Below are 26,680 nucleotides of genomic sequence, written 5' to 3'. Positions count from 1 at the left end.
TTCTTAGAATAAAATAGTCTTTTCTCCTGTGCCTGACACAGCTTTCCATGATCTCATCCTGGCTAATCTCTCCACCTCATCTCACGCGTTCTCCCCCTACTTACAGTGTTCCAGCCACACCGCCTTCTTTCAGAGACCCAAGACCCTTAAAGCTGTTTTCTGCCTTAGGGCCTCTGCACACATCGCTCTGCTTGTTTGACTGTCCTTCTGCTCCTTCACTTGCATTAGATATTTGATCTTCTCCAAGTGTCTTTACTTGGCCACCCTATCCAAAGGAAATTTCTCCCAACTTGTAATTCTTTATTTTATTGCCTTATGCTTTCACATTTTTGCCTGTCTCCCTAAATTATTGGGAAAGAAACTACAAAGAGCAGAGCAAAAGAAAATGCCAAAAAGAGAAGCAACAACAACAAAAACTTCCAAAGATAAGAAAGATGGGGGAAAAAGCAAGAAATTGAAAGGAAATAAGCATAAAATTATTAACCTTCCTGGAGAAAAGAAGTTCATAAAATTTTTAAATAAATGCAAAGCTTGTATGAACCACTAGTGAACATTCTAACCATTATTTTTCTAAGTCTTATGTACTGATTTCTAACTTTCCTGCCTTCAAGATTTATGTAAATCGATTTTCCTTGAATTCTGGTGACGACAATATTCTGTAGTTTGAGAACTTATCATAATGAAGGCTCAGAAGGAGTTAGAAGCATTTGAAAACGTCATTATGAGCCACTAGAAGAGTCTAATGCTTCTTTTCTCATTGTAAGTCTGCATAGCAAGCATCCAAGACAAGTTTTAACATAAAACAACTCTTAGGGCCACGGGTACACGGGGCATCATTTCCCCACAATAGCCTGGCTCTCTCGCCTCCTTTTCTCTTCTGCAATGCCTCTTTGTAAATCACAGGTGTTTGTGGGCACAAAGCCCATCAGAAGGGAGTTGATTGTGAAGAGTTCTTTCTTTTCCACTTGTTCTAAACCTGTTCAGAGAGTGCTGCATGCCTTAGACCAAATCTCCATAAAAATCAAGAAACAAGAAGTTTTCTGTACTCCTGCCCAACAGTCACACTATGACATCGCTTCGACAGCTCTGTGACCCTGTATTGTCCCAACTTTATTCACTAGTTTCTTTTCTCTTTCTCCCTCCCTTCCTTTTTTTAAGCCTTCATTGGCATTTTTTTATCTACTGTAAAATGAAAAGGAGGAGGATGGTTTTTTGTTAGGTTTTTTTTAAGCGCCCTATGTTGCAGCTAGAAAAAGCTATCTGCAGTTACTGTAGTAATGGTTTCAAGAAACACCTGCAAATCAAAGAAAGACACCATAACAGTGTCTTCAGTTTTTTGTTTTTTTTCCTTCCCTCAGAGTTCCTTCTTGACCATTATAGAGTAGGTCGGGAATGAATTTATGTGACAGCTATGAAGTTAGTATTAAAATTGTGAATAGTGCCTAGCAGTTTTCATGCGCTTACTATAAGATCGCCTCAATTTGCCACACAGCAGTGAAAAGGGTAAGGGGGGTGGGGGGGAAAGGGGGGTGTCCAATGAATGCGAGGAGGAAGGTCTGTGAATGGGAAGGTTTCCCTGGAGCGAGCAGCACGGGACTCACAGGAGAAATGTGATTTATTTTTGAGATTCCAGAAAGAAAGCCCAGGAGAAGCTGCCTAAAAGTCCTGAAGCATGAGGGTGAAGGATGTGAGATATACGATATGTCTGTACACATTTAGCAAGTGTCAAAGCCAACTCTAGAATCATGGACTGGGCGGGGGCGGGGAATGGGGGTGGAAATGGAGGTGCGATGGTAAATCCATTCCTCTGGTCTTCCAAGATTGAATATTAAATGCCAGCAGGGAGCAGACGCGGGTAGGGGCTACAGAATGGGGGTAAGGGGCATGGAAGCAGGGCGTTAAGCGTTTATCTCAATGGAAATGAACCACTCGAGGAGAATCAGAAGAGAGCTGGAGCGGGCTGGGCAGGGGAGACTGTCTCTTCTGTGCGGGGATTTGAGGAGCGCCTTCAGAAAAATGAGGTGAGCCGGGCTGCAAAGAGCAAGGCGGGGCGTGCCCTCCGCAGCCCCCGGGGCCCCGCCCCCGCAGCACCCCCACCCCCGCATTAGCATGCGGGCCGCAGCGGGCCGGCCGGGGGGGGCGGGGGGAAGGCGGCAGTGGGATCGCCGCGCTGGGCTCTTTGTGGGCCGCGCTCGCCTCCGCGGGGGACCATCTGCTCGCTGTCAATGCATCACCTGCTCGTCTGGGCCGTCGCCGGGGCAACGGGGGGCGGGGGATTAAGGAGCGTGTGCGTCTGGGTCCCGGCCGCGGCGGGGGCGAGGGCGGGGCGCTCCTCAGCCGCCCCAGCCCCGGGACAGGTCCGCCCCGCGGAGGGGCCAGGCGACCACCGTGGCGGGCGCCGCCGCCGCTCGCTGCTGCCCCTTGGGCTTGGCAAAGGCACCCGAGACACCTACTCGTGGAGGCGGCAGTCTCGAGGCGGAGCAGACAGCCGACGGCCCCGCCCTTCAAACTCACCGGGAGTGCTAAAACTGCGACCCGCGCGTCTACCTGGAGCTGCGTGGGCCAGGTCCCGGCGGTGCCGCCTGCTGCCTCATCCGGGGAGCTGGCCCGCTCAGCCGGTCCCTGGGGGCGCAGTGCAGCGCGGTTCTGAGCGTCCCGCAGTCGCTGAGCCACCGCAATGGGGTCAGCATCGCGGGTAGAACCTCCCGGCTCCAGACTGCCATCCAAGTCACAGATAACTTCCACACGTCTCCTCTGACATTCTCGTCGGCCGCCCATCGCCAAGCCTGGGGAAGCCTTGGAAATCAGAATATGAGTGACACCTGCTCTTTAGATTTCTCTAAACGGTTGATTTTCCACAGAGGGAGTAGTTCTGGAGATAAACCCCCCCCGAAATCCTGAAATCCCCCTTCCACCCACTCCTATTCCTGCACTCGACATAATTTTGAATACAGGAGAAGTGTAGTGAGTGATTTCAGCCAACAGCAGGGGGCAGAGCTAGGCTGCAGATGGGACCACGTCCACTCTGGGATTATATTGGATCCAAAGCCATGCTCTCTGGTTTAGAAACTTCCAGGAAAATCTATCCTCTGCCCTTGCCCATCTCCACCCCACCCCCCAACTGGTCAAGGACGCCAGCTGCACCAACATAAGTCAATCATGTCTGCCAGAGGATTCCATGCCCCTGAACTATAAGAGCAGCTAACTCCCCGACGTAAACTTAACATGGCCTACACAGAACCAAGGAGTTCAGCTTTAATCACAACTCATATATTTTTTTTTTCTTTATGGGCTGGCCAACTGCTTTTATTCCTTTGCAGAATAACAGAAGCTGCAGAAAGTAGAGATTCACTGAGTCCCAGGCCCGACACCCCTACCTCCTCCCCAAACCCACATCTAAAACACTTCCAGCCGGGTAAAATTCTAGCTTTTTTTCTAAAGCTTTCCGAGTTAAGAAAGCCCAAAATCTTTCGGGAATAGATCTCATTCCAGAAGCTGGCAACCCTTGAGGAACCAAGAGTCTTTGACTAACTTAGTAACTCAAACCCACTTCCTGCAGTTCTGCTCTCTGAAGGAAGAGAAATTGGCCTCTTTTCAAATGAACCCTTTGTGTTGAAGAAATTATTAAATTGTCTATTAACCTTCTCAAATTTTCTCCAGTCTTTACTATTTTTCTTTTCTTTAACAAAATCCATATTTCAAGTTACACCAAATCAAGTTTGTGATATTGACCCTACATAACTTCAACTAAAATCTCATAATCATCAAATAAAATTTCTCCCATACTTTTATGATTTCTAGATATGAACACCATGAATTAGACTACTTTTGTGATTAAAATCAAAATTTTAAAATTTACTGTTACCATCATTTATTTGTTGTTCCTATCATTTAATGCAAGAGAAAAAAGTCAACCATAAAAATATACATGCACTTTGACATGAAAGGAAGGAAAACAAAAAACAAGTGTGTAATGTATAAACTTGCCCAAAAATTAAAAAAACAATTTCACCCATCCAATACTGCTTTTAATTGTGACTTTTAAGAATTAAAGGTGAGAGTTCTTAGAAGGCATGCTCTTTGATTCAAAAGGTACTTCCAGATAGACAGAATCATGGCATCATTCCCACTTTAAAAAGGATGAGTTTGAGTCTAACCATCCTATCTATAGAAAAGATAACTGAAACCAAAAGATAAGCAACTAGCCCAAGACTGTTATAGACAGTGGCTGGGGGTGCTCAGACCACCTTCAGCCCCACTAACCTCCCAGAGGAGCAGGCTTCCACACGAAGAACACCTCAAAATGCCCTTAATCCACTCTATTCCCACTGCTACAGCTGCTGGCCACACAGCAGAGATGAGAACTCTTCACCAGTTCAACAAATAATCATTGAACACCTGCCATGAGTAAGGCAAACTAGACAGACACCACCCTCACGGCGCTCACTGTTCAGTAGGGGTAAATAGATTTTTTTTTAACTTTTTATTCATTTACCCAACAAACATTTCTTGAGCACCTAATCAACTACTAGGATAGGGGGAAATACATCCACAAGTAAGATGTGGGTATCTGTCTCAAAAAGAGAAAAACACACACAAGAAAAACCAGAGCATAATGTAATTAATTAGAAGATCATATCAGTATGCCAAAGTATCATGGAAGTATAGAGGAGGCATCAGATGATTTTGTCTAGATACTGCCACAGAGATGTCATAAACTGGGCTATCAAGAATTAGTAGGCATTCCCAGCACCTAAAACAGGGCCTGGCACATAGCAGATGCTCGATAAATAGTCATTAAATGAATTACGTATTTTCCAAGTAAGAAAGAAATTCCAGGTGAAGAAGTTACAGTATGAGCAAAGGCTCCAAGCATATTGTTTAAGGAATGAATGAGCAATTCATTATGTGCAAAACAATACAAGGGAGGAGAAAGAGGATGATGGAATGCTGGTGTGGAGGCATGTGGAGAAGGGATGTGGGTACCGTGCCAGGAATCTGGACTTTGTCTTGGAGACCAATAGTTTTTCAAGAGCAGAACACTTTCTTTAAACAGAATCTTGCAAGAAACTCAAATACAATAAAACTGATCAAAATACAGCTGCCCTAGTTGAAACAGGAATAGGATCTGACATCCTGCTCCCTGGCCACAACCTCACCCTTTAGGCACTGCTGGGGAACCCTTCTATTGCCTCTGGAACACTTTAAAAAACAGTGCCATGGGGGCTTCCCTGGTGGCACAGTGGTTGAGAGTCCGCCTGCCGATGCAGGGGACACGGGTTCGTGCCCCAGTCCGGGAAGATCCCACATGCCGGGGAGCGGCTGGGCCCGTGAGCCATGGCCGCTGAGCCTGCGCATCCGGAGCCTGTGCTCCGCAACGGGAGAGGCCACAGCAGTGAGAGGCCTGCGTACCGCAAAAAAAAAAAAACAGTGCCATGGGCAACGGGCTATCACTGAACATCACTAAGCATGAGAGTGTGAGTTTGGATGGGAAGGAGTCTAGGAAAGCATTTAGGTTGCTACTGAAATTGTCCAAGCACAAAATAATGAGGACTTAGTGAAATGGATGATAAAGAGATTTTGAAGATGGAATCCTTAATACATATGGTCTTTCTGCTTCAGGGAAAATAATTTCACCTCTGGTACATTCTGAATTTGGATATTTTTAAATAGTAATATGTAATAAACTGTGCTGTGCATGATAACTGTTACTATGTCCAACACATTCCCACACTTGCAAAAGTTTTGAAAAAAATACAAATTCCTTTGCATTAGCTGCTTAAGATGTGGCCCATATGTCAGAATATAGATTTTTGGATCTTAAGATGAGTAAGTGGAAGATTTATAAATCTAACCAAAAGGAAGGCAGAGATGAGAGATATCTAATGCTCCTTTAACTTACTAATCAGGGGAACCAATTTTTGAGCAATGATCAAAGTTATGGTGTACGGTGACCCTTCCCTGCACCCGCTCAAATGTAAGCATTCAAGTGCTTTTCTTAAAAGTCACATGAAATTCATCACTGATCACTTACAGTTAGCTATAATTGCCCATTAAAAGCCCCTCGTGGGTAGAAAACTTGTGATTTAAGGAATCCATGGCACTTCTGAACTGGGTAAAACAAAGATATATGCTCACGCAGGTAAGCTGAAGGAAGAGAGGCAGCAAAGGGGAGCTGGGAAGCCAAGGAAATTCACATGACGAAGATAGCTGGCATTTAGCCAGAAGTGAAAACTATAAATATTAATCAGATGAGAATCAGTGTCACTCTACTTCAAGAATGTTCTGTAATTAAAAGGGTGGGTATTGTGTTGTGCATGTTAGCACAATTGTCACCGATAATATTGGATGCCAGCAGCTCCTGAGTGCCGGAGAGAACACAGGTTCCTGAGGATGTCACCTAGCAGAAAGTTTACTACATAAACATCAGCCATTTGTGTCCAATCCAAATAACACTCTAAAATAAAGGGGGAAAAAAATACCTGGGTTTCAAAATTGTGTTTCTGTTTTTAAAAGAAAAGGCAAGGAAAGAAATATTTGTTGGATACCTATTATATGTCAGGCATTTTCTAGATGCTTTCCATATGTCGTGTCACTTAAACCTTACTTCAAGCTTGCAGAAAAAGTGTCATCATGACCACATTTCAAAGATGCGGCAGTTCCTACGTTGGCTTGAACGTCCAGGGTGTAGCTGTTGGTGAGTGTGTCTGAAGTGGAGGAGAGAAGTGGTGTCCCTGACATTGGTGAAGTTACAAAGTCATGAGATTAGGATGCTCGGTGGGCCATCCACATGAGCACTGAGTCTCCCAGGAAGCTGACGACTTGGAGTAGATGAGAAGGGTAGGAGGGAGGCACCAAAGCTCTCATTTGGGGACATCAGCAGTCACTCTACTCAGTGGTCAGGCAAAGGACGTGTGAGCAACATACCAAGTGTGTCAAAGGAGAGGGGGTTGTTAGAGATCAGAGGAGGAATGGTTGAAAGGGCCAATGGGGGACAAAAGTATGTTGCTCTCTTCTTCTGCGTCTGGTCGAAGATGAGCAAGGATGAAGAGCTTATGCTCCGGGGGGTACAGAGGAAGTCACCTCGTCAAAGGAAAACAAAGTTTTAGTTGGGTCAGAAGTGGAGGGGCCTTTGAATGAAGAGGCGAGGAATGCAGAGGAATTCTGATGAGGTCACTCTCTTGTCTCTCCCTTGCCTACAGTTGAAATCCAAATCCTTAAAGGTAATCCCAGCCCTCAAGGATGTGATCTTGTCTAGTGGTGCCCTGGTCAAGGTTTAACAACCAGCTCTCAGGGAGGATAAAGCCCTGATTTGTAGCATTTGCCAATTTCCAGGGTGTAAATACTCCTACTGTGACTGATTTCAAGCTTCCAATGTGACATTAGTGCGTGCAGATTTGGGAAAAGATGTGTACAATCAGCTTTGATGAGTCAGTGCAAGTTGGCTCAAACACACTACTGCCCTTGACTATATTTCACGTTTCCTGTCACTTCTTCCCACCGTGTATACTTGTTCAAAGATGGGGCTGCTAACTTGTGCAAACTCTACACTGCACAACTCTAGGAGTGTCACGTTCATCACAGTCCTCACTGGTATGTCTAAGTAATATGACAATTTCCCTTCAGATGGTGGGAAGTATAAAGAAGGATACCTTCCTTAATTTTCACAAAGGCATCATTTGGTTGTCGTGCTGCTCAAAGACCACATACCACAAGTCACAAGCCAAATCCAGTCCACAGACATGCTGGGTTTTAAAATGTTTGTTTTTTTAAACTACCTTGCTGACGTTTAAAAATAAGGAAACAATGGGCTTCCCTGGCGGTGCAGTGGTTGAGAGTCCGCCTGTTGATGCAGGGGACACGGGTTCATGCCCCGGTCCGGGAGGATCCCACATGCCGCAGAGCGGCTGGGCCCGTGAGCCATGGCCGCTGAGCCTGCGCATCCGGAGCCTGTGCTCCGCAACGGGAGAGGCCACAACAGTGAGAGGCCCGCGTATCGCAAAAAAAATAAATAAATAAAAAATAAAAATAAGGAAACAAGAACTCAAATTTCTAGGTTCTCTTGGAAAAATCAGAGCAGGCTGTATTATTAACACATGGAAAGTGCCGATGCCTACAACGAGGTCGTCATTCAAAAGACGTCAGTATTCTTCAGCCCACCCTGGCTGATACTTTATACTCACCATTTTTACCTCCATAATCCATGGAATCCACATCATCTGGACTCTATCTCCCCTGCAGCTCCTCTCTTACCGTCTCTCAGTTTCTAGAATAGTCTTTCCACCTCAGCACCTTGTACCTGCCATTCTTCCTGAAACACTCCTCTCTCCACCCCCTTCACGTGGCCAAGTCCTTCTCCTCCTTCCGTTCCAACTTAGACATAATCTCCACCATCAGCTCTCACCAAGACTCCCTAATAGCCTCCAACCTGCTGGTACCCACGTCATGTGCCACAGAGCACTCGGAGTGACCTTTTTAAAATGTAAATCATAGCGCAGTGCAATTATAATGAAACACAAACTCCTTAAAACGACCTTTAAAGACCGAAGTGATTTGGGCCCTCTCTCCATTTTTCAGTCCCACTGTGTCCCTTTCTCCTTCACAAACACACCATGCCTGTACTCTGGCTGCCCCTTCTGCCTGGAATTCTCTTTCCCAGGTCTTTACAGAGACCACAGCTGCGTATCATTCAGGTCTCAGCGCCAATCACCTGCACGTGCTCAGAGAGGCTTCCCGGCCATCCACGTAGAATAGCAGCCCTCCCCACTACCAGCCTCCCTGCAATGACTCTCTCTCTCACCCTTTGTTACATATCTCAGATACATCCCCACACCTCCAAATCGCAGTTCCTGCTGGTGGGCCTGTCAACCTGTGCTTCTTCTGAGCTACCCTTGATGATTCTGACGTGCACCAACTTGGGATGCCCAGGCTATGGAACAATGGGTGAGAGAAAATAGTGGGCATGTTAAAGAATGCTGTGGTTCATTGTTAGTGATTTGTTCCTTCTGAGTTTTTGTAGTTCAGTATTGCAGTGATAGTATAATACCACATGCCCAGCATAATTTTATGACCATCAGTTCTCTGCCTGTTTATTAGTGATTTCTAAAGCCTCGATCATCAAAATTCCTCTAATCCCCATGAAGAACAGTTATGATCATACTAGTGAAGGGATGGAATGAAGGATGGACACCTAGAGGGGAACTCGACAAACTAATAGGATGAAATAAACACAGACATGTGTTAAAAAAAAAAAAGCTGGAGAACCTGGGGGTGCTGAAGAATCACTGGCAAAGTATCTAATGTCGTGAAGAATTGTAAGATTAAAATCTTACTTAATGGTTATGAAAATACAAAGACTAAAGGAAAAGAAATGGAAAATGCCCATATGATCAGCAAAGGTTAATAAATCGTGTGAGTGGAGGGACTGTTTTCCTGACAGGGTGAACATGAGAATCACAGAGAAATTATTTCCCAGCAGCTTTGTAAGCTATTGAGTTTGTCTTAGCAAAATTGAAGCCATTTGGGATGTCATTTCCATGGCATGCTTCCAAATTTAACACTTAAAGAGGAAAAAATATCCCAAGTCAAATTTGAAAGCCCACACCAATAAATGGAAATGCAATTCAGTCAATATAAGACTGAAAGTATTGCAACTGTCCAGACCCCTGCTAAGAGGAAATATCACCCTTCTCTGAAATATTCCTCATCTCCCCATTTGATAGAATCTCTCCTAGGATCTTTCTCTTTTTTCCCTGGAAATTACAGTTTTATATCTATATACCTATATCTATATAGATATATATAGATATCTTCCCTTCTGCACTATAAGTTCCTTTAAGGCAACATAATACAGAAGGTCAATAAGCCTAAGCATTGGAGGCAGAGACACTTGATAGCAAGTCCTGGCTTGGCCACTTGCCAACTGCATGACCTTGTACAAATTATTTGACCTCTCTAAGTGTCAATTCCCCCATCTATAAAAAGGTTGTCATCATTTAAGTAATAATAACTAAATAAATAAATGCTTATGGGCCAGGTAAGTACTAAGTGTTCTAAACGTTTTACATGCAATATTTTAGTCAATCCTCACAAGAATCCTTTGACGTAGCTACAATATTTTCCCCATTTTATAGATGAGGCCAACTGAGGCTTAAGGCTGTTACATAACTTGCTCAAGGTCACACAGCCAACAGGTAATTAAGATGTCATTTAAATCCAGCCTATCTGATGCCAGAATGAGATAACTTGTAAAGCACAGCAGCTGTATGCCTAGGGTGATCTTTTCACACAGGGGTCTCCTCACGCCATCTGTGACATTTGGTAGTATTAACCTTAAACTACCTTATGCTTCAATCATGCAATGTTTGTTGCTGAAGAATCGGGGTGGGGGGTGGAAATATAAGAGTAAGTCTGTAAAGTATCTCACTCCTTCTGAAGTTAATCACCCAACTACGAGGCTCAAGGAAGAACTATTTTGCCGAAACATTTCCAAATCTGCCATTTTCAAAGGGAAAAAAATTAAATCTCAGCCCCTGAGCCGAGACTGAACACCTCTAGATAGGCTTGAAAGTGCGATTTAAAAAACAACCGAAAAAGCATCTTTGTATAAAATACAGATGGTACTGCCGAAGAAAAGAAAATGGTAAATCGAAGTTAATTTCCAAGCCTGAACCAACTTAGCATCACTTCTGAGCAGAGCAGGTACTGGATGTTATACATGGGGATACCGACCCTAGTCAACTCACATTTTTATTCTGAATTCCTGTTTTGAGCAGTACAACCCAGCTAGCTTTCAGAGGTCACACCTATACATGGTATAGAATAAATCCTAACAGGGAGGCTTTCTCTTTTCTTCCCTAAACACATAATAACAATTTCCACATCCTGTTTCATCTTAGCCCTTTAGACTTCTGAACCCAGGGAGTCCTAACGTGGAGATATAATTTTCTTTAAATCCCTCTGAAGCACTCTTTTCATTTGTGATGAAATTACTGTATCACACTCCCACCCTGGGCTCCCTTGCTTTGTGCTGTAGGCTCGAGAGAAGCTGGGTCATAAGCATTCGAGAACAGAAAACTTTGAAGCGAAATCAATAATCTTCTATTTTGCCTCTTCTCTAATGGCTGCAATTTGGTTTTCAGCCCATCCTTAATCCCAGTTGCACTTCAGCACAATGCAGTTCTCTTCTGTATCCTGTCCATGCACATCAGGTCCAGCCCCCTCTTCTACCAAGAGACTACACGTCGTTGGGTGTTCCCAAGCTAGTAAGTGAAAGACATTACCCGACCACATTGGAGAGCTGTCAAGGTTCCCTTCCTTGAGGCCGGGCACAGGATTTTCCATCCTAACTCTCAAGAGGCTCTGAGACGAAGCCCTAATTTTTAAAGCCCCCAGAGAAGAAATGGTGAGGAGGATAGAAATACCTTTGAGAAGAGAATTTCATTCACTTAGGATGCTAGCCTCATCATGACCTTCAGTTGGATCCCAGTGATGTTTAGAAAGTCTAAGAAGTAAAAGAGAACCAAAATAAATATATTTTTAATATATGTTTAGTAGAATTATATTTTATATAATTTATAATTATATACATTTATATAAGTATATTATAAAATGTATGTAATAAAATTATATAATATGTGTGTGTATATAACGCATACATGTATATACATTCATATATATATTGGATGTAACAAAGATTATCACTATAAAAACACCCTTTAGCCCTCACTTGGGGGTGTAAGGTATTCCAAGCTGGTTCATTCCATTGCTCAACTCTCCTTTTTCTTCTCTCTCCTGACTTTACTCTCACACTCTCTAGAGACACATATAAACACATTCACTTACTCAAAAGAGCCACTGACATGTTTCTGCATCGTCAAAAAGTACAACTAAAAGCAGGGCCAAACAGACACGTGTTCCATGGTCTCCAAGTTGGCCAATAATGTAACATCCCCGGTGAGGTCGGTAATGCTTTGACGCCTTTCCAATTGGTATTCCTTAAATTTTTACACATCTTTACATTACAGTAAGTCTTTAAACATATAAATATACTTTTTAAACTTTTGTTTAAAGGACTAGCTTCACTCATAGGAATTGGAAAGCTACGCTCTTGCCTCAACTGTGCTTTAATCTACTCTGCAAAACAGAAGCCCGGGAAGCACCCTGACCAGTCTCCTTAGAGAGTAGTTTGGGAAATGAGTGCTTAGATTCGAGCCTGCTCCTTGGGAGTCCTGGTCCCTTCCCAAGAGAATCAGCCATATTTTTATTCCTGTCACTATGGTTCTCTCCTGAGAAGTACTGGTATATTTTATTTTCTCCCTCTCATTACATTTTCAGCGAGATTTTGCTTCCTTTCATGGAATTTATAGCCCACAGCCCCGGTGGCCTGCCCTCCAGTGAAACTTTGGGAACCTTTCAGGACAGTCGTCTTGACTGTGCAGCAGACACCTAAGACACCTATTGCTGTCTGCCCAGCATCCATTCCTGTTTCTTCAGGTAAGAGTTTGCTAATAGTCCTTTGGGGAAATGCTCACCCTCCACTCTCAGTTCATGTGTCCAATGGGGCATGTGTCCCAGAAATGGCACAGTAACCGATTCAGAGAAGGACATGTGACCTCATCCAGGCCAAGGAGAGTCAGGATGCTTGCATGAACTCTCAGGAAGGGGGAACTCTTTCCATGGAGTTTCGTAAGCCAGCAGGAGAGAAACCTGTAGCTCCATTTGGCTGTTTGCTGCCATCATGTGAAAAGGAGAATGAAGCCACAGGGAGGGAGGACAGATCCAGGAAAGAGAAAGATTCCTGAGGACACGAATTCACAGCCAATCTAGCCACGCCTAAGGCCAGTTATGACCCTGAATATCAATTACATAAGCAAATACCTTCCCCTCTTTGCTTAAGCCCATCTGGGTTAGGTCTTTTTTTTGTCCCTTGCAACTGAAAAAGTCCTGATTAATAAAAGCAGTTTCGCTATAGAAAATGGGTAGGAGGTAGCAGGGGGCAAGGACAGAGTCTGAGAGATGATGTCCCTCGGCAATTCCACTCAAGCTTTTTTCAGAAGCAGTTTTATATAAAAGCCTCCAAATCCAAGTAGTCTGTCAGAAGTCTACTATAGGCTCTAAAATGAAGAACTGAGGACCTCTGAAAACAATTCTCAATTATACCTGCAGAGAGTTCGAAACCATAGTGCATAGATAATTATCATTTTAGTCCCTCATAGTTCTAGACCAGTGGTTCTCAATCAGGGGACATTTGGCAATATCTGGAGACCTTTGGGGTTGTCACGACTGGCAGCGGGCAAGGAAGGGAGAGAGCGCTCCTGGCGTCTTGTGGATAGAGGCCAGGGAGGGTGCTAAACAGCTACAACGCACAAGACAGGCCCTCCACAACAAAGAACTATCCAGCCCCAAAGAGCAATAGAGCCGAGGCTGAAAAACCCGAGTCTAGAGAATGCAAAGAGTCATTGTCCTTAGTTTTTGCGTTAGTGACTCTTAAACTTGCAATAAATATGAAATCAGAGAAGCGCAAAATGAGTTTGATTATTTTCCTCCTTGGCTAATCATCTGAAAGGCAAAGACTACAGTTGCTGTTTTACATTTAAGACCACTTACTGGAAAAAAAAAAAATGAATAGTGGCCTATGTTCTCAAACAGACCATTAGAGGGGAAAAAAAATAACATAAGAATATTCCTAAGTTTGCGGTGGAAGAAAACTTAATTTTTTTTAATATGAAAATGTCATTCCAGGGAAACAAAAGTACCTGGCACAGATTTTGCTGTGGGGAGGAAAATGCCTTTGAAAACCCGACTAGTTGTATAATTAAGTGATAATGAATGCAGAGCTGTACTTTGTATTCCATTCCAGCACATTGGAGTTGAATCTGAGCTTGAAAAGCTAAATCCCTCAGTGTTCTGGCCCCTCATCAGTGAAGTGCAAATCGAGGCCTTTAACTGCTACAGAAGGGGTGGCTCCAAAAAAAAGTGTGAACTACAAATATGATGTTTTCCAACTGCCTGCTTTCTAATGATATGCTAACTGTGTGTAATAAAAAGAGATATTTCATTGGAACAAGAGAGCAAACCATCATATGTGATGTTTTACGTACAATGGAGCAATAATCTACTTAAAATAAAAGAAAGAAAGGCTCCTAATTTCCATTTTATATGGAGAATAGAAAGGCTTTCTGGATTTTTAACTCACTGATGATTTCACCTAGAGAAAGACTAAATAATAGTTTATGTTTGTGCTCTAGCTAACATCACGTATCAGAAAAATGTGTGAGAGTACATATGCACGTTGGAATGAGTTTTTGCTTGGTTACAGAAACATTGGGTTGGCCGAAACGCTCGTTTGGTTTTTTTCCGTAGCATGGCTCTAGCAGCCCTTAGTTGTCTTTAACTTCATTTGAAACAAGTTTGTTAGATTGTATGTGACAGCTGTCATATCAGCGTGCATTTAAAAAAAGGCTTATCAAAATTGGTGAATTTTTGTGTAGCCATTTTAATACTGAAGATGGAAGAAAAAAGCAACATTTCCAGCACAGTATGCTTTATTATTTCAAGAAAGGTAAAAACACAACTGAAACCCAAAAAAGATTTGTGCAGTGTTTCGAGAAGGTGCTGTGAGATCGAACGTGTCAGAAGTGGTTTGCGAAGTTTTGTGCTGGAGATTTCTCGCTGGACGATGCTCCACGGTCCAGTAGACCAGCTGAAGTTGATAGCCATCAAATCAAGACATCAGTTGAGAACAATCAACATTGTACCATGCAGGAGATAGCCGACATACTCAAAATACCCAAATCAAGCACTGAAAATCATTTGCACCAGCTTGGTTATGTTCCGCTTTGATGTTTGGGTTCCACGTAAGTTAAGTGGAAAAAAACCTTCTTGACTGTATTTCCACTGCGATTCTCTACTTAAACATAATGAAAACGTTCCATCTTTAAAACCAATTGTAATGGGCAATGAAAAGTGGATACTGTACAATAATGTGGAACAGAAGAGATCATGGGGCAAGATACATGAACCACCACCAACCACGCCAAAGCCCAGTCTTCATCCAAAGAAAGTGATATTGTGTATATGGTGGGATTGGAAGGGAGTCCTCTATCATGAGCTCCTTCCTGAAAACCAAACGATTAATTCCAACAAGTACCGCTCCCAGTTAGACCAACTGAAAGCAGCACTCGACGAAAGGTGTCCAGAATTAGTCAAGAGAAAATGCATAATCTTCCATCAGGATAATGCAAGACCTCCTGTTTCTTTGATGACCAGGCAAACACTGTTACGTCTTGGCTGGGAAGTTCTGATTCATCCACTGTATTCATCAGACATTGCATCTTCAGATTTCCATTGATTTCAGTCTTTACAAAATTCTCTTAATGGAAAAAATTTCAATTTCCTGGAAGACTGTAAAAGGTACCTGGAACTGTTCTTTGCTCAAAAAGATAAAAAAGTTTTGGGAAGATGGAATTATGAAGTTGCCTGAAAAATGGCAGAAGGTAATGGAACAAAAGGACGAATACATTGTTCAATAAAGTTCTTGGTGAAAATGAAAAATGTATATTTTATTTTTACTTAAAAAACAAAGGAACTTTTTGGCCAACCCAATACAACATAGTACAGTTAATTAGTTAATCCTTGGAAACTTGTTTAAAGAAAAGTTGGAGAAACATTAACCTTAACAGAGGACCTGCAAACGTAAGAAATTCATAACTTGATGGACTACTTAATATTTTCTCATCGTAATTTAAGGACATAGTATACTGACCTGAGGCTAAGCAATCATTCAAAGGAGCCACTATCATCTGATGTTTTTATCTTGAGGTTTAAAAACAAACAAGAATAAAGTTGGAAGAGATGGAAATTTGTTTTTGTTTCTCTACAAATTGGTATTTTCTAAAAGAAGGACTAAAACAAAAATTCCACATACAAAGAATTTAGGAGGTAAGCCTGATGGGGAGCGAAACAGACAATCTAATACATGTTCAAGTTCAAGCAGCATTTCTATAAATAGGTAGAGTTAAATATTTGAAGAAAAACAGGGCTCTACAATAGAGGGGCGGTAAACAAATGACCGAAGCTGTGAGAAAATACTTATCCATTTAATACAACTGGTGTCTGCCAGCTTTGGTAGAGAGCACAGATTCTTGCCTAGCTGTGACCCAGGCACATGCCGTGGTGCAACAGCCCTGGGAAAAGAACCAACCAGTCACAGGTCTGCTAAGGGGACCACCAGGGAAGACCAGGACAGCAGTGAGACAAGGCTGTCCAGACCAGGCTGTCCAGTCATTCTATTCCCTGCACAGTGGTGACATGATAATGGAAGGAACAAGTTTGGGCAAACCAGTTTGGTAACACAGTAAGACAGCCCCAATATACATCTCCCTTTTGTAAATACACATCCATCCAAGTCTGTCTGCTTAAGAACTTTCTGGGTGAGGCAGGCAAGTAGCTGCTTCGTCTGGCTCTGGTCAAACCAGTATAATTAATTAATCATGGAGTTGCATATCTACATCGCCCTGCCTTTACTGCAAGTCGCCACTCCTTCACCAAAAAAACTGTGGACTGGGAAGCTTGCAGTCTGCAGCAAGAGAGTTTCGTAGAAGTAGTCAAAGCCGTAGCGCCGAGAGCAGGATGTGAAGGAAGTCGTTGGGATGCCTTTGCTGACGCCAGACATGAAATGGAGTCAGCCTGCTTGAAGTTCGAGAGTGGCGTGATCCACCTGATGGGTGACCCACAAATTAAATAGACCATTTCAGGGGAGTGGTTAGAGTTAGAGGAACTAAAACTTCTTTTCTGATATTTTCTGATTAGGAGATACCCACAAGACAGCCCAGTGTCAGAAGAGAGGCTGGTCTCTGGGAAATGTATTACTTGAGCTGTGCTTTGAATTATTAAATTTCTAATTCAAAAAATTAGGTATGGGGCTTCCCTGGTGGCGCAGTGGTTGAGAGTCCGCCTGCCGATGCAGGGGACGCGGGTTCGTGCCCCGGTCCGGGAAGATCCCACATGCCGCGGAGTGGCTGGGCACGTGAGCCGTGGCCACTGAGCCTGCGCATCCGGAGCCTGTGCTCCGCAACGGGAGAGACCACAGCAGTGAGAGGCCCGCGTACCGCACAATAAAAAAACACTTCTGTCAGGATATAAGGATTAAAGAAATTGTGACTTTTGAGAAAGATGCACAGATGTTTCTTTGAACTCCAGGCCATAAACTGGCTCACAGGCTTGCTGCAGTCTGACACTGTATCTGTCAGAGTTCCTAGTAACAAATAACAGAATCTACTTTGGCTGGTTTAAGCAGAGAAGGATTTATTAAAAGTTATGTGAAGTAGCTCATAGAATCTTTGAAAGGGACAAGAAGACCTGAAGCCATCTGACCAGGAACCCCAGCCATCCTATGGGATTCTCTAGAGAAACATCACTGCTAACTCTACTCAGCATCCTCTCTTGGGACCAAATACCAGAAGCTTCCACTGTTGCCCCAGATGAAGTGGACATCATTGCCCCACCACACCCAGAAAACGGACTCTCCCCCACGTGCGGCCATCTCCTCCCACTGCTGTCTTCTGAATCAAGTCTCTTAAGGGTGGACCCAACTGACAGAACCTGTCACACACGGGCATCCCAGGCGCAAGAGTCCAGGGACATGGACTGACAATAATGTGGAACAGAAGAGATCGTGGGGCAAGCTACATGAACCACCACCAACCACGCCAAAGCCCGGTCTTCATCCAAAGAAGGTGATGTTGTGTATATGGCGGGATTGGAAGGGAGTCCTCTATTAGGACCTCCTTCCGGAAAACCAAACGATTAATTCCAACAAGTACCACTCCCAGTAAGACCAACCAAAAGCAGCACTCGACGAAAGGTGTCCAGAATTAGTCAAGAGAAAATGCATAATCTTCCATCAGGATAACGCAAGGTGAGAAGTTATCAGAATGTAGAGAGAATGTTCAAAGGTGGCAGGCAGCCACAAATGACTAAAGTCCAATATGAATCCCAATCTACCTCTTTCATCCATATTTCTTCTTTCAACCCTCCATTCTAGGCAGCCCGATCTCTTTATTATTCCCCATGCATCCTACTGCCCGGCCTTACAATATGAGGCTTATTTAAGTAGCTTACTCAAGATCACACAATGACTAAGAAGTAAAAACTCTGCATTTGAACCAAGTCTATTCTGACATCCTGGGTTTGCATCTCAGTCATGTGTTGAGAGTAAACTTAAAGTCTACCCTTCACGCTGTCCCCAAGCACCAAGTTCTCTATACTAGCTACTTAGTACCAGGTACGAAGCAGATAGCAATTTAATTCACTTCAACTGTTATGTTTTTAATGCTTGGAATGGAGTCTTAGATCAGCCACCTAGAAATTATGTAATGTTGGACAAATTACTTAACCCTCTGAGTCTGTGTCCTCATCCACAAAGTGAAATGATGAGTTTCTCACAGAGTTGATGTGATGACATTTTTTGGAAACAGGGCGCAAGCTTGGACTGGAATAGACACACAATGAATATCAGGTCCACACATCAAGGAGATGGGAACAAGCCTTATGCTTACTGGAGTAAGCAGGTGCCTAGCTGTATGATTACCAAGGTCCCAGGAAGCCCTTCCAGCCCTCAGCCAGTCCCCTTACACACACACACACACACACACACACACACACACACACACACACACACACACACACACACACACACACACACACACACACACACACACACACACACACACACACACACAGCTCACTGATGACTGAAGTCAGGGAGATGCCGGGATCCAGCCATGAGAAATGAGGCTGACAAGATCATGGATTTGAATAACCCACTTTGAGACAGAAGTAAGGGTTATGAGGTCCCATTCTGAGAGCAGTGGTACAGGAAGAGGAGGGAAGAAGGTAAAGGATGCTGGACGGGCTAGTGGTGGCAGGAGATGGGCACCACAGAGGGCCGTCGAGAAGTGAAAAGGGATGTGGTGGCCACTTCAGTGGCCCAGACATCCCTCAAAGGGACAAACGACAAACTCGGCTTGACCAGTGTGAAGAGTGAGCGGTGAGTATAAATGACCCACAGGACCCAGGACAGGAATCACAGAAAACTGGAAAACCCTGATGGCCGACATGCCTATTTCACCCTATAGAGGGAACAAACCACCCACAACTCCTTGGCACAGGCAGTCCCAGGTAGGGGAAGGGGGGAGCAGGAGAGATTTCACTCTATTTGGACCTCAGGGCAAAGGGTTGAGTCTATCATTCCTGGCCTATCAAAGACCCAATCTAGGTGTGCTCCCTGATCTCCTATGTATCACCTTACAATAAACAACCCTCCACAGGAACCCTCTATTTCTTATGACCAAAAGCAAAACAAACAACAAGAACACTAACTAAAATAGTGGCCTGAGCCAGGAACCCTTGAGAGAAAGAATGGCCCTGTGAAGACTTCATGGCATGCCCAAGACACACATGCTCTGCCATCTCTCTCTGTCCTTGTGTGAATGCCCTTCATCCCTGTCACCACCTAGCAGACTCCTACTCGTCCGTCAAGACCCAGCTTAATTATTTACTGCCTTCTGTGCAAAGCCTTCCTCCAGGACTACAGGAGGATTCAGTCATTCCCTTCCCAGCTGCAAGAGGTTTTCATGTTTCCATCCACTACAGTGTTTGCCTGTCTCCCCAACTAGGAAGTAAGCTCTTCCTTTATTTTGTCATGTCATACTCCTCTGTGTACTATGGACTGTAGGCTATGACACGCACTGTGCTCCATTAACCCTTCTAGCTCCAGCAGCAAACACAATACATGGTACAGAGATGATGCCCAACAGGTACTGACAGTGACCAGCCCTGATCTCAGCTCTACTTTCCCCTTTGTTGTGCTTGTTTTTCCCAAGAAGTCCTGGGCTGGGGGTCTGCTCACATGGAGGTCTCTACGGCTTCAGAAATCTTGATTCTCCTTGCTGCCTTGATCTGGCCTTGTGCTGAGAACATCAACGTCTACCAGTTTCTTTTAAGCTAATAAAGGTGTGTCTGCAGAATTCAAACCCCGTCCGGCCAGCGGCAAGAACTCTGTCTTCCTAAAGTGAAAGGTCGGGCACCTCTTGTGTCCCACCTCCCATGTTCCTAGCTCACTTTTTGACCCAGCCCTTGCTGTGGCACCAACCGTGTCCAGGAATTATCTGGCAATCTCGTGTCTCATCCACACCCACATCTCTCACGTTTTCCATCACAGCCTCATCCAGCCATCTTGACACAGGTGCAAACCTAGAAGGAAAAGGGAATTAACACCCCATGGGACAACCCTGACCATCAGAAGACAGGAGCCAGTGAAAACAACGCCCCACCCTTTCATGTCTCAGTGGATTTTAAAGTGCCTTCCACACAGCTCTTAAAGGTCCCCAATGGGATTGCATTCCAGCTGCCCTCATCAGTAACCGGGTAACAATACACCCTCCAACTAGCTTTCCAATCTTCCCAATTTCCCTGTCTTACCCCCCCCCCCAACAACACACTCCTTGAAATTACTTCCCTAAATAAGCTACCTGCAAACAAGCCCTCATCTCAGGGCTCTGCTAAGATACGAGTTCACAATGGTTTGGATTGTAAAGTGCACGGGGAGTCAAACCGTCCACCACAACAACTACTCTCCTCAACAGGTCAGCTTGGAAACAAGTCCCATTGTTACGAGGATTATGGAAGGAGCTGGTATCTAGCAGGCTCTTGTGTCTGGAAAAGCACACACCTCTTGCTCCCAGAGAGGAAAATAACCCCAACTTTGAAATATGTGAGTCTGAAGAACTATCTTTGTATAGCAAGGCCATCTCCTACATCTAACTTGGCTCAGTATCAATAGCTAAGATACATGAATCCTCTCTTCTAAAGATGGCCCCCTATCATCCAGTCCTTTCAGATGGCGGCTCCCAGTCACCTGCTTTTGCAAGGGCCCGTGATAACTTATATGAGCATTGTGCCTTGTCTTCAGAGAGAATAAATGTCGCCTCATTTTCATCTGACCAACTATGTATGTAGATGTGCTGTGATTAATCAAAGAGAAATTCATTCCAAAATGTTACTGTATTATTTTCTCCGTCAATAATACATATCCTAGCATGAGGGGTATCTGCAAATTACTTTAACATTATAATGGGATGCCCATATTCCAAAAGCTTGACAACTCCTGTTTTAAGTGATATTAATATAAAACAATAATTGCTTAATAATATCTTCTGTGCATTGAATGCCTACATATATTATTATCTTAAACCTCTCAACAACCCTGCAAGAGAGTATTATTAGTCTCGTATTAGAGGTAAGAAAACAGATTCAGAATGTGTAAGGGACTTGCCTAAGGCCACAGAGATAGTAAGTGATGAATGAAAGATCAAAAATCCAGGCTTCTGAAACCTTGTTGTCATTATCACTCATTCATTCATCTACTCACTGAACAGGCATGTTTGGGGACGTGGCATGTGCTACAGACTTTGGGTAAACATAGTGATTACCCAACCTCTGCTCCTCAAAAAATGTTCCCTCTGCCAATTTAATTCAATTATTCTGCCTTTCTACTCAGTTTAAGCAGGTTGAAAGGGTAACAGAATCTGACCTTCTCTTTTGGCTTATTTTCACAGCCCCCAAGACCTATTCTGCCTATCCTTTTTCAAGGATTTCTTGTTTTTTTATTATCTGTTTGTTCTCTGGCCTTTATCTCACCTACAAAGGAAGATGAAAGAGGAAGTAGGCCCAGTGATTTGAGTCTCTCCAGCCACCCCGACCCCTTCCTTTTGTCTGGGAGGAGAGCTTGGGTCTGTAGAGAGGAATCAAAAAGTTGGCTACAACAGGGCCCTGTCGCGCCCAGCCAGGCTTCCTGGAGGCACCGAGTGGGAGCAAGAGAGAAATGCATGGCCACATCTCCCAAGTGTGCCCTTCTCGTTCCAAAACCAGGGAGACACGCTTCCCTGGCCCCCTCCCCCATGCCTGCTCCCCTATTCACACCAAGTGACAGCTAACCGTGGGCAAGTCCTCCCTTGAAAATGCTACCAGTGAACAAACCCAGCAAACCCAGGCAGCCATCAACCTTGCCACTCACCAGAATGACCGTCAGCCCAGTGACACAGTAAGGCTGGACCGAATCGACTCTGATTCACTTGAACTGTACGATTCACTAAGTACATTTATTTGTCACAATGGCTCTGGGCATTCCCTGACAGGGTGTCTCGTGATGAATGGCTGCTCGGGGGCAGAACAAACAGAAGTACTGTTCCCAGATCCATCAACAGATAGGACATGGGTGAGCTAAGTGCCAAGAGAATCACAAGACATCTCCAGGAAATATTCTCAGGGACACCTTTGCTGTCACAGTGGCAAGAGAAGCCCAGCATTACAGCACCTGAATCTGGTTTTGATCAGCGCTGCCTCCTCTCCAGTCCAAGAAAGGCTAATGACAAAACACACCTGGCCCGGCTGCTGAGTTAACTACCGGCTCCATTAGATGGGGTTCTTGAGTCTTAAAGGAGCTGTGTGGCAAATGCTCTTTGCCTCAGCAATTCAGCTCTTCTGGGGACATATCTTAAGGCATGCAGACATTTCACTACAAAGCTGTTCATCGCAGTGTGACGATGATGGTGATGATGACGACAGCAGGTCAAGCTTGGCACTGGTCGATGCACTTCATGTCTATTAACTCAGTTTATCTTCATAACAACCCCATCACGTAAATGCTGTTATTGTTACCACTTTACAAATGAGGAAACGGAAACATCAGTTAATAAATTTCTCACTATTACACAGCCAGTAAGAGGCAGAACTGGGCACGTGGCCCTGGCGGTCTGATTTCAGAGACTGTTCTCTTAACCAACTATGCTATTTGCAAGAAGCCAATCATCCTGGTGTGTTTCATTTTTCAACTATGCAGAACTTTCCAATTTACACCTTTTAGTCCTCAAGAAAGAATAACAGAGAATCAGTAATGATATTCCTATAACAGAATTACCAAGCTATCTTTGGGGAGAAATAATATAATCCTCAGGCAGAGTAAGACATAGTTTGCTTTTCTGAAGTATATTTAAGCTACTCTGGCTTCCTGGCTTGCAACAGCCTGCTGTATTCTCACATGGTGAAGGGAGAGGTCATCTCTGTCATGTCTCTTCTTCTAACGGCACTAATTCCAGTCTTAAGGGCTCCACCCTCATGACCTTATTACCTCCCAAAGGCCCCCCCTCCAATTCCTATCACACAGAGGGTTAGGTCTTCAATTACATGAATGTTAGGGGGACACAACATTCAGTCCATAGCACCAAGACTCAGAGAAGTTAAGAAATGTGTTCAAAGTCACACAGCCAGTGAGTGGTAGAGCCAAAGTTCAAATGTTGTGAACCCAAAACTCAACATTCTTTCTACCATTTTATGTTTCTAAAGGACCACGAGAGTTTGTACCTAAAAAAAAGCACCAATGCAAACTAGCTTTAATATTTAATCCCATGGTCTTATGAAAACCAATAAACGCCTACCCTCCAAGTACCTGAGAGCTTCCATGAACGACATGACCTAAAAATGGAGATGATTCGCATCCCTTACCTATATTTCGTCTCAGACGATCCCAATAAAAAGTAGCTCAAGATCCCAACCTTTGCACCCAGTTACTTCACTCTTCTCTTTACCACTATTGATGGCCACAAATATTAAGTTTTAGTGAATCCTCTATGATTTCTTTTGATAAACAAGGATATAACTCTAAGGTGGATTTCCTCAGAATGCGATGCCTGTAATGCTAGATTTTGTTGATCTATTCATGGAAATGCTGTGATGGCTTTCTTGGTTAATGAACTATTTCAACTGCGCCTTAGCACACCCTCTGTTCTAAGGATATTCACTGCCAGGTAAACACCCCATTCTGAACGATACCACCACATAAACAAACTGCACTGAGCACAAAAACCCACCGGTCTGGGCTGGCAGCAGGAGATAGCCAGGGATGCGCGATTTGAGAATATGAGCTCTACAGGCTACTCTCTGGAGTGTACTGCAGGGTCCGAGTCCTGCTCTTCAGAAGCCTGGCAGCTGGAATAAATGCATTTCCACAGATTATTTCAACCTGCAATTTGCAGAAATCTGATTCCTTCTACAATGTTTGGCTATTTCAGTGGTGCGGCAGTACCAGCCCTCCACTTGAGCACTGAACTCCCAGCGCTTTTTAACTTCTGCTTCCCTCACCTCCCCCTGCCCTGAAAAGCTACTTCCCAAAATTTCCTTTACGGTCACCTTCTGTCCTCGTTCTCCCTTGGATAGCATTACCCCTCTGACACTGTCAGAATTCTCCCCAGAGACCCAGGGAATGGGTCTTAGAAATGTACTTGTGCAATCCCCCCGTTTTGGTTTTGCTTCAATACGCTTGGGGCGCAAGTTATTAAAAAGTGTATTACCGACTTGACCTTAGGCTTGGAAAGTACAAAGGAGGCTGCTCTTGACACAGCCAGCGGAGACGCTGAAAATAATCAAGCCCGGGATGGGAACGCTTCCATTTCATCCTTTTCAGAGCTTCCGAAGGTAAACCGTGCCAGGCAATCAGAATTACCAGGAAGTGTCTGCAGAATTGTCCTGGAGGCCCTTCTCTTCTGGAATCCAAACTGTCACCAGCACATGGAGCCGGCTGACGTATGAAGAGTGGGATGGGGGCCTCTGGTATTCTGCGAAGGCGGCGGCGCACGCTGGGGGCCCCCCGGGCGGGCGTGCTGGCGACTCTGGGCTCTGCCAGGCTTGCTCTCCCTGCAGCTTGCCCCTGCCTCCCAGCAGGAGCGACCCGGGCTTGGAAAAGGTTAACTAGCACAAACAGCCATCATTTGTGCCGAGTGGGAAAGCCCCATGTGTTGCCCCAGCTTCTCTTTATGCGGCGTGCGGGGTGGCTTTTCTCTGTCGTTCAGCCCGTTGGCACGAGGTAGGTGCCCAGCAGGCTTCTGCTTTAGGGACGGGAAGGGCCGGACTCCAGGCGAGTGTGCAGGAGGCAGAGAAAGGAAGCCATCCATCGGCAACCCTCCCGTTTCCAACTCGGGGGAGGTGAGGGGTGGAGGGGGTCGGCAGAGAAGTTGGGGTGGGTGTCGCAGCAGAATAGCTCTTCAGTGTGCGCTGAATAAAGGCGTTCACCTCGACCTAATCGGTTCAAATGCTCTGTTTTCAGACCCCATCTGCTTATCTCGAGCGAAGTTTGGGGAACAGCTCCGTCCTATTGTGAGCCCATCATTTTGCAAATCTATTCCCGTCAGAGCTCTCATTATAGCAGATGTCAGCGGAGGAATCCGAGCTGTCGGGGACCGCCAACCATGAAAAGGAGGGGCCCGGGGGCGGCGAGGCAAACAAAACAGCCGCCCCCAAAAACGTAAACAGGCCTGTGTGTCACAATATTTTCCCACATCGCCCGGCCATTCCAGGGGACTTATTTCCAAAAGAAAGGGGGGGCGGGGGGGAATGACTGTAACAATACAGAGGCAGAAGCCGTCAAGTTCATTTCCTCCAAGTGGAAGGATTCGTAACCTCTTCCTAAAATCATCTTTCTCTGCAACAAAAGTTGATCATATGTTTATTCCCTAACAGAGACGTTCTTGCTAACATTAAAAATGGTGCACTAACTTTTAGTCTGGGCAGCAATCAATGTAAAGAAGTTGAATTCTTTTAGTTTCTTTTTTTTTTTTTTTTTTAAATAAATCCTGCCTCCCCCCGGATTGTGATCAACACAAGACCTAACGTTTTGCACCTTGTAGAACGGAGAGCACAAGTTCTTGCCAGCCCTGTCCTCTCGTCAGAACATTAGGATAACCCAGGAGGGCCATCTGTAGCAGCAGGACATGGTCAAGGGCTGCTTACTTTGGGAGTAGTTTGTCTAAACAGAGTTTCCCGTTGTCAAAGGAAAGCAGAGTAGGGTTTGGGAACCGGAAATATTGAAGGATCTGGATTTTGCCCCCGCTCATTTCAGAGGTTTGAGTGGCAAGTTCTTCTCACTATATTTTAGGTAAAAGAATATTAACCTGGGAACTATTAAAAATTAGCATTCATCGAAACATATTAATTCCTGGACCCTGAGAGGCTTCCCTGAACTCCCACCCAACATCAAAGCCCCCCAGTGATTTTGTTTGAAGACTAAAGCCCTCCCGATATGTGCAAACAGGAGCTTCAGTCAGTCACACCAGCTCTTTGTTGAAAAGAAGACAAATCCGTAAAAGTATGTGCTGGTTCTTTAAGTTTTATTTTACTCAAAACTTTAAAAGCCGCATTAGGAGGAATTGTGGGATTAAAGTTTTGACATAACTTGGGTTGTGATGTTTGGTGGGCTTGTTTTTCTATTTTTAAGACCAAATGATTAGGCAGACTCCAGTGTTATGGCCCATCTGTGAAGTGTTACCCACACGTCCCATAAACACACCTATAAACAAGAATCCTTTACAAGCATAGCCTGTTCTAGGCATCACAGAAACTCACTTAACTGTCATGACAACACTCCAAGGAGGCCAGTGAAATGTTAGTACTCCTATATAGTTGAGGAAAAATGAGGCCCTGGAAGAGCTGTGGTTTAAACTTGTGTCTTATTTTTTTTTTAACATCATTATTGGAGTATAATTGCTTTACAATGAATGGTGTGTTAGTTTCTGCTTTATAACAAAGTGAATCAGTTATACCTATACATATGTTCCCATATCTCTTC

General features: G+C 44.4%; 2 long non-coding RNA genes across 2 annotated transcripts in view; one reads left to right on the top strand and one right to left on the bottom strand.

Moving 5' to 3' along the window:
* Positions 1-26,680, bottom strand: part of LOC132598053 (uncharacterized) — a 114,652-nt gene that overhangs the window by 53,028 nt on the left and 34,944 nt on the right. Inside the window, exon 2 of the long non-coding RNA XR_009565658.1 lies at positions 11,424-11,503. This is a non-coding gene — a long non-coding RNA (uncharacterized lncRNA). The remainder of the gene's footprint in view (positions 1-11,423; positions 11,504-26,680) is intronic.
* Positions 1,880-25,566, top strand: LOC132598052 (uncharacterized). Its single transcript, XR_009565657.1, has 3 exons — positions 1,880-2,021; positions 12,337-12,495; positions 25,163-25,566. It is a non-coding gene; the product is annotated as an uncharacterized lncRNA (long non-coding RNA).

Source organism: Globicephala melas, chromosome 10 (genome assembly GCF_963455315.2).
Source record: "Globicephala melas chromosome 10, mGloMel1.2, whole genome shotgun sequence".
Taxonomy (NCBI): Eukaryota; Metazoa; Chordata; class Mammalia; order Artiodactyla; family Delphinidae; genus Globicephala; species Globicephala melas.
Note: the sequence above shows the minus strand (reverse complement) of the source record. Positions and strands in the feature narration are given on the sequence as shown.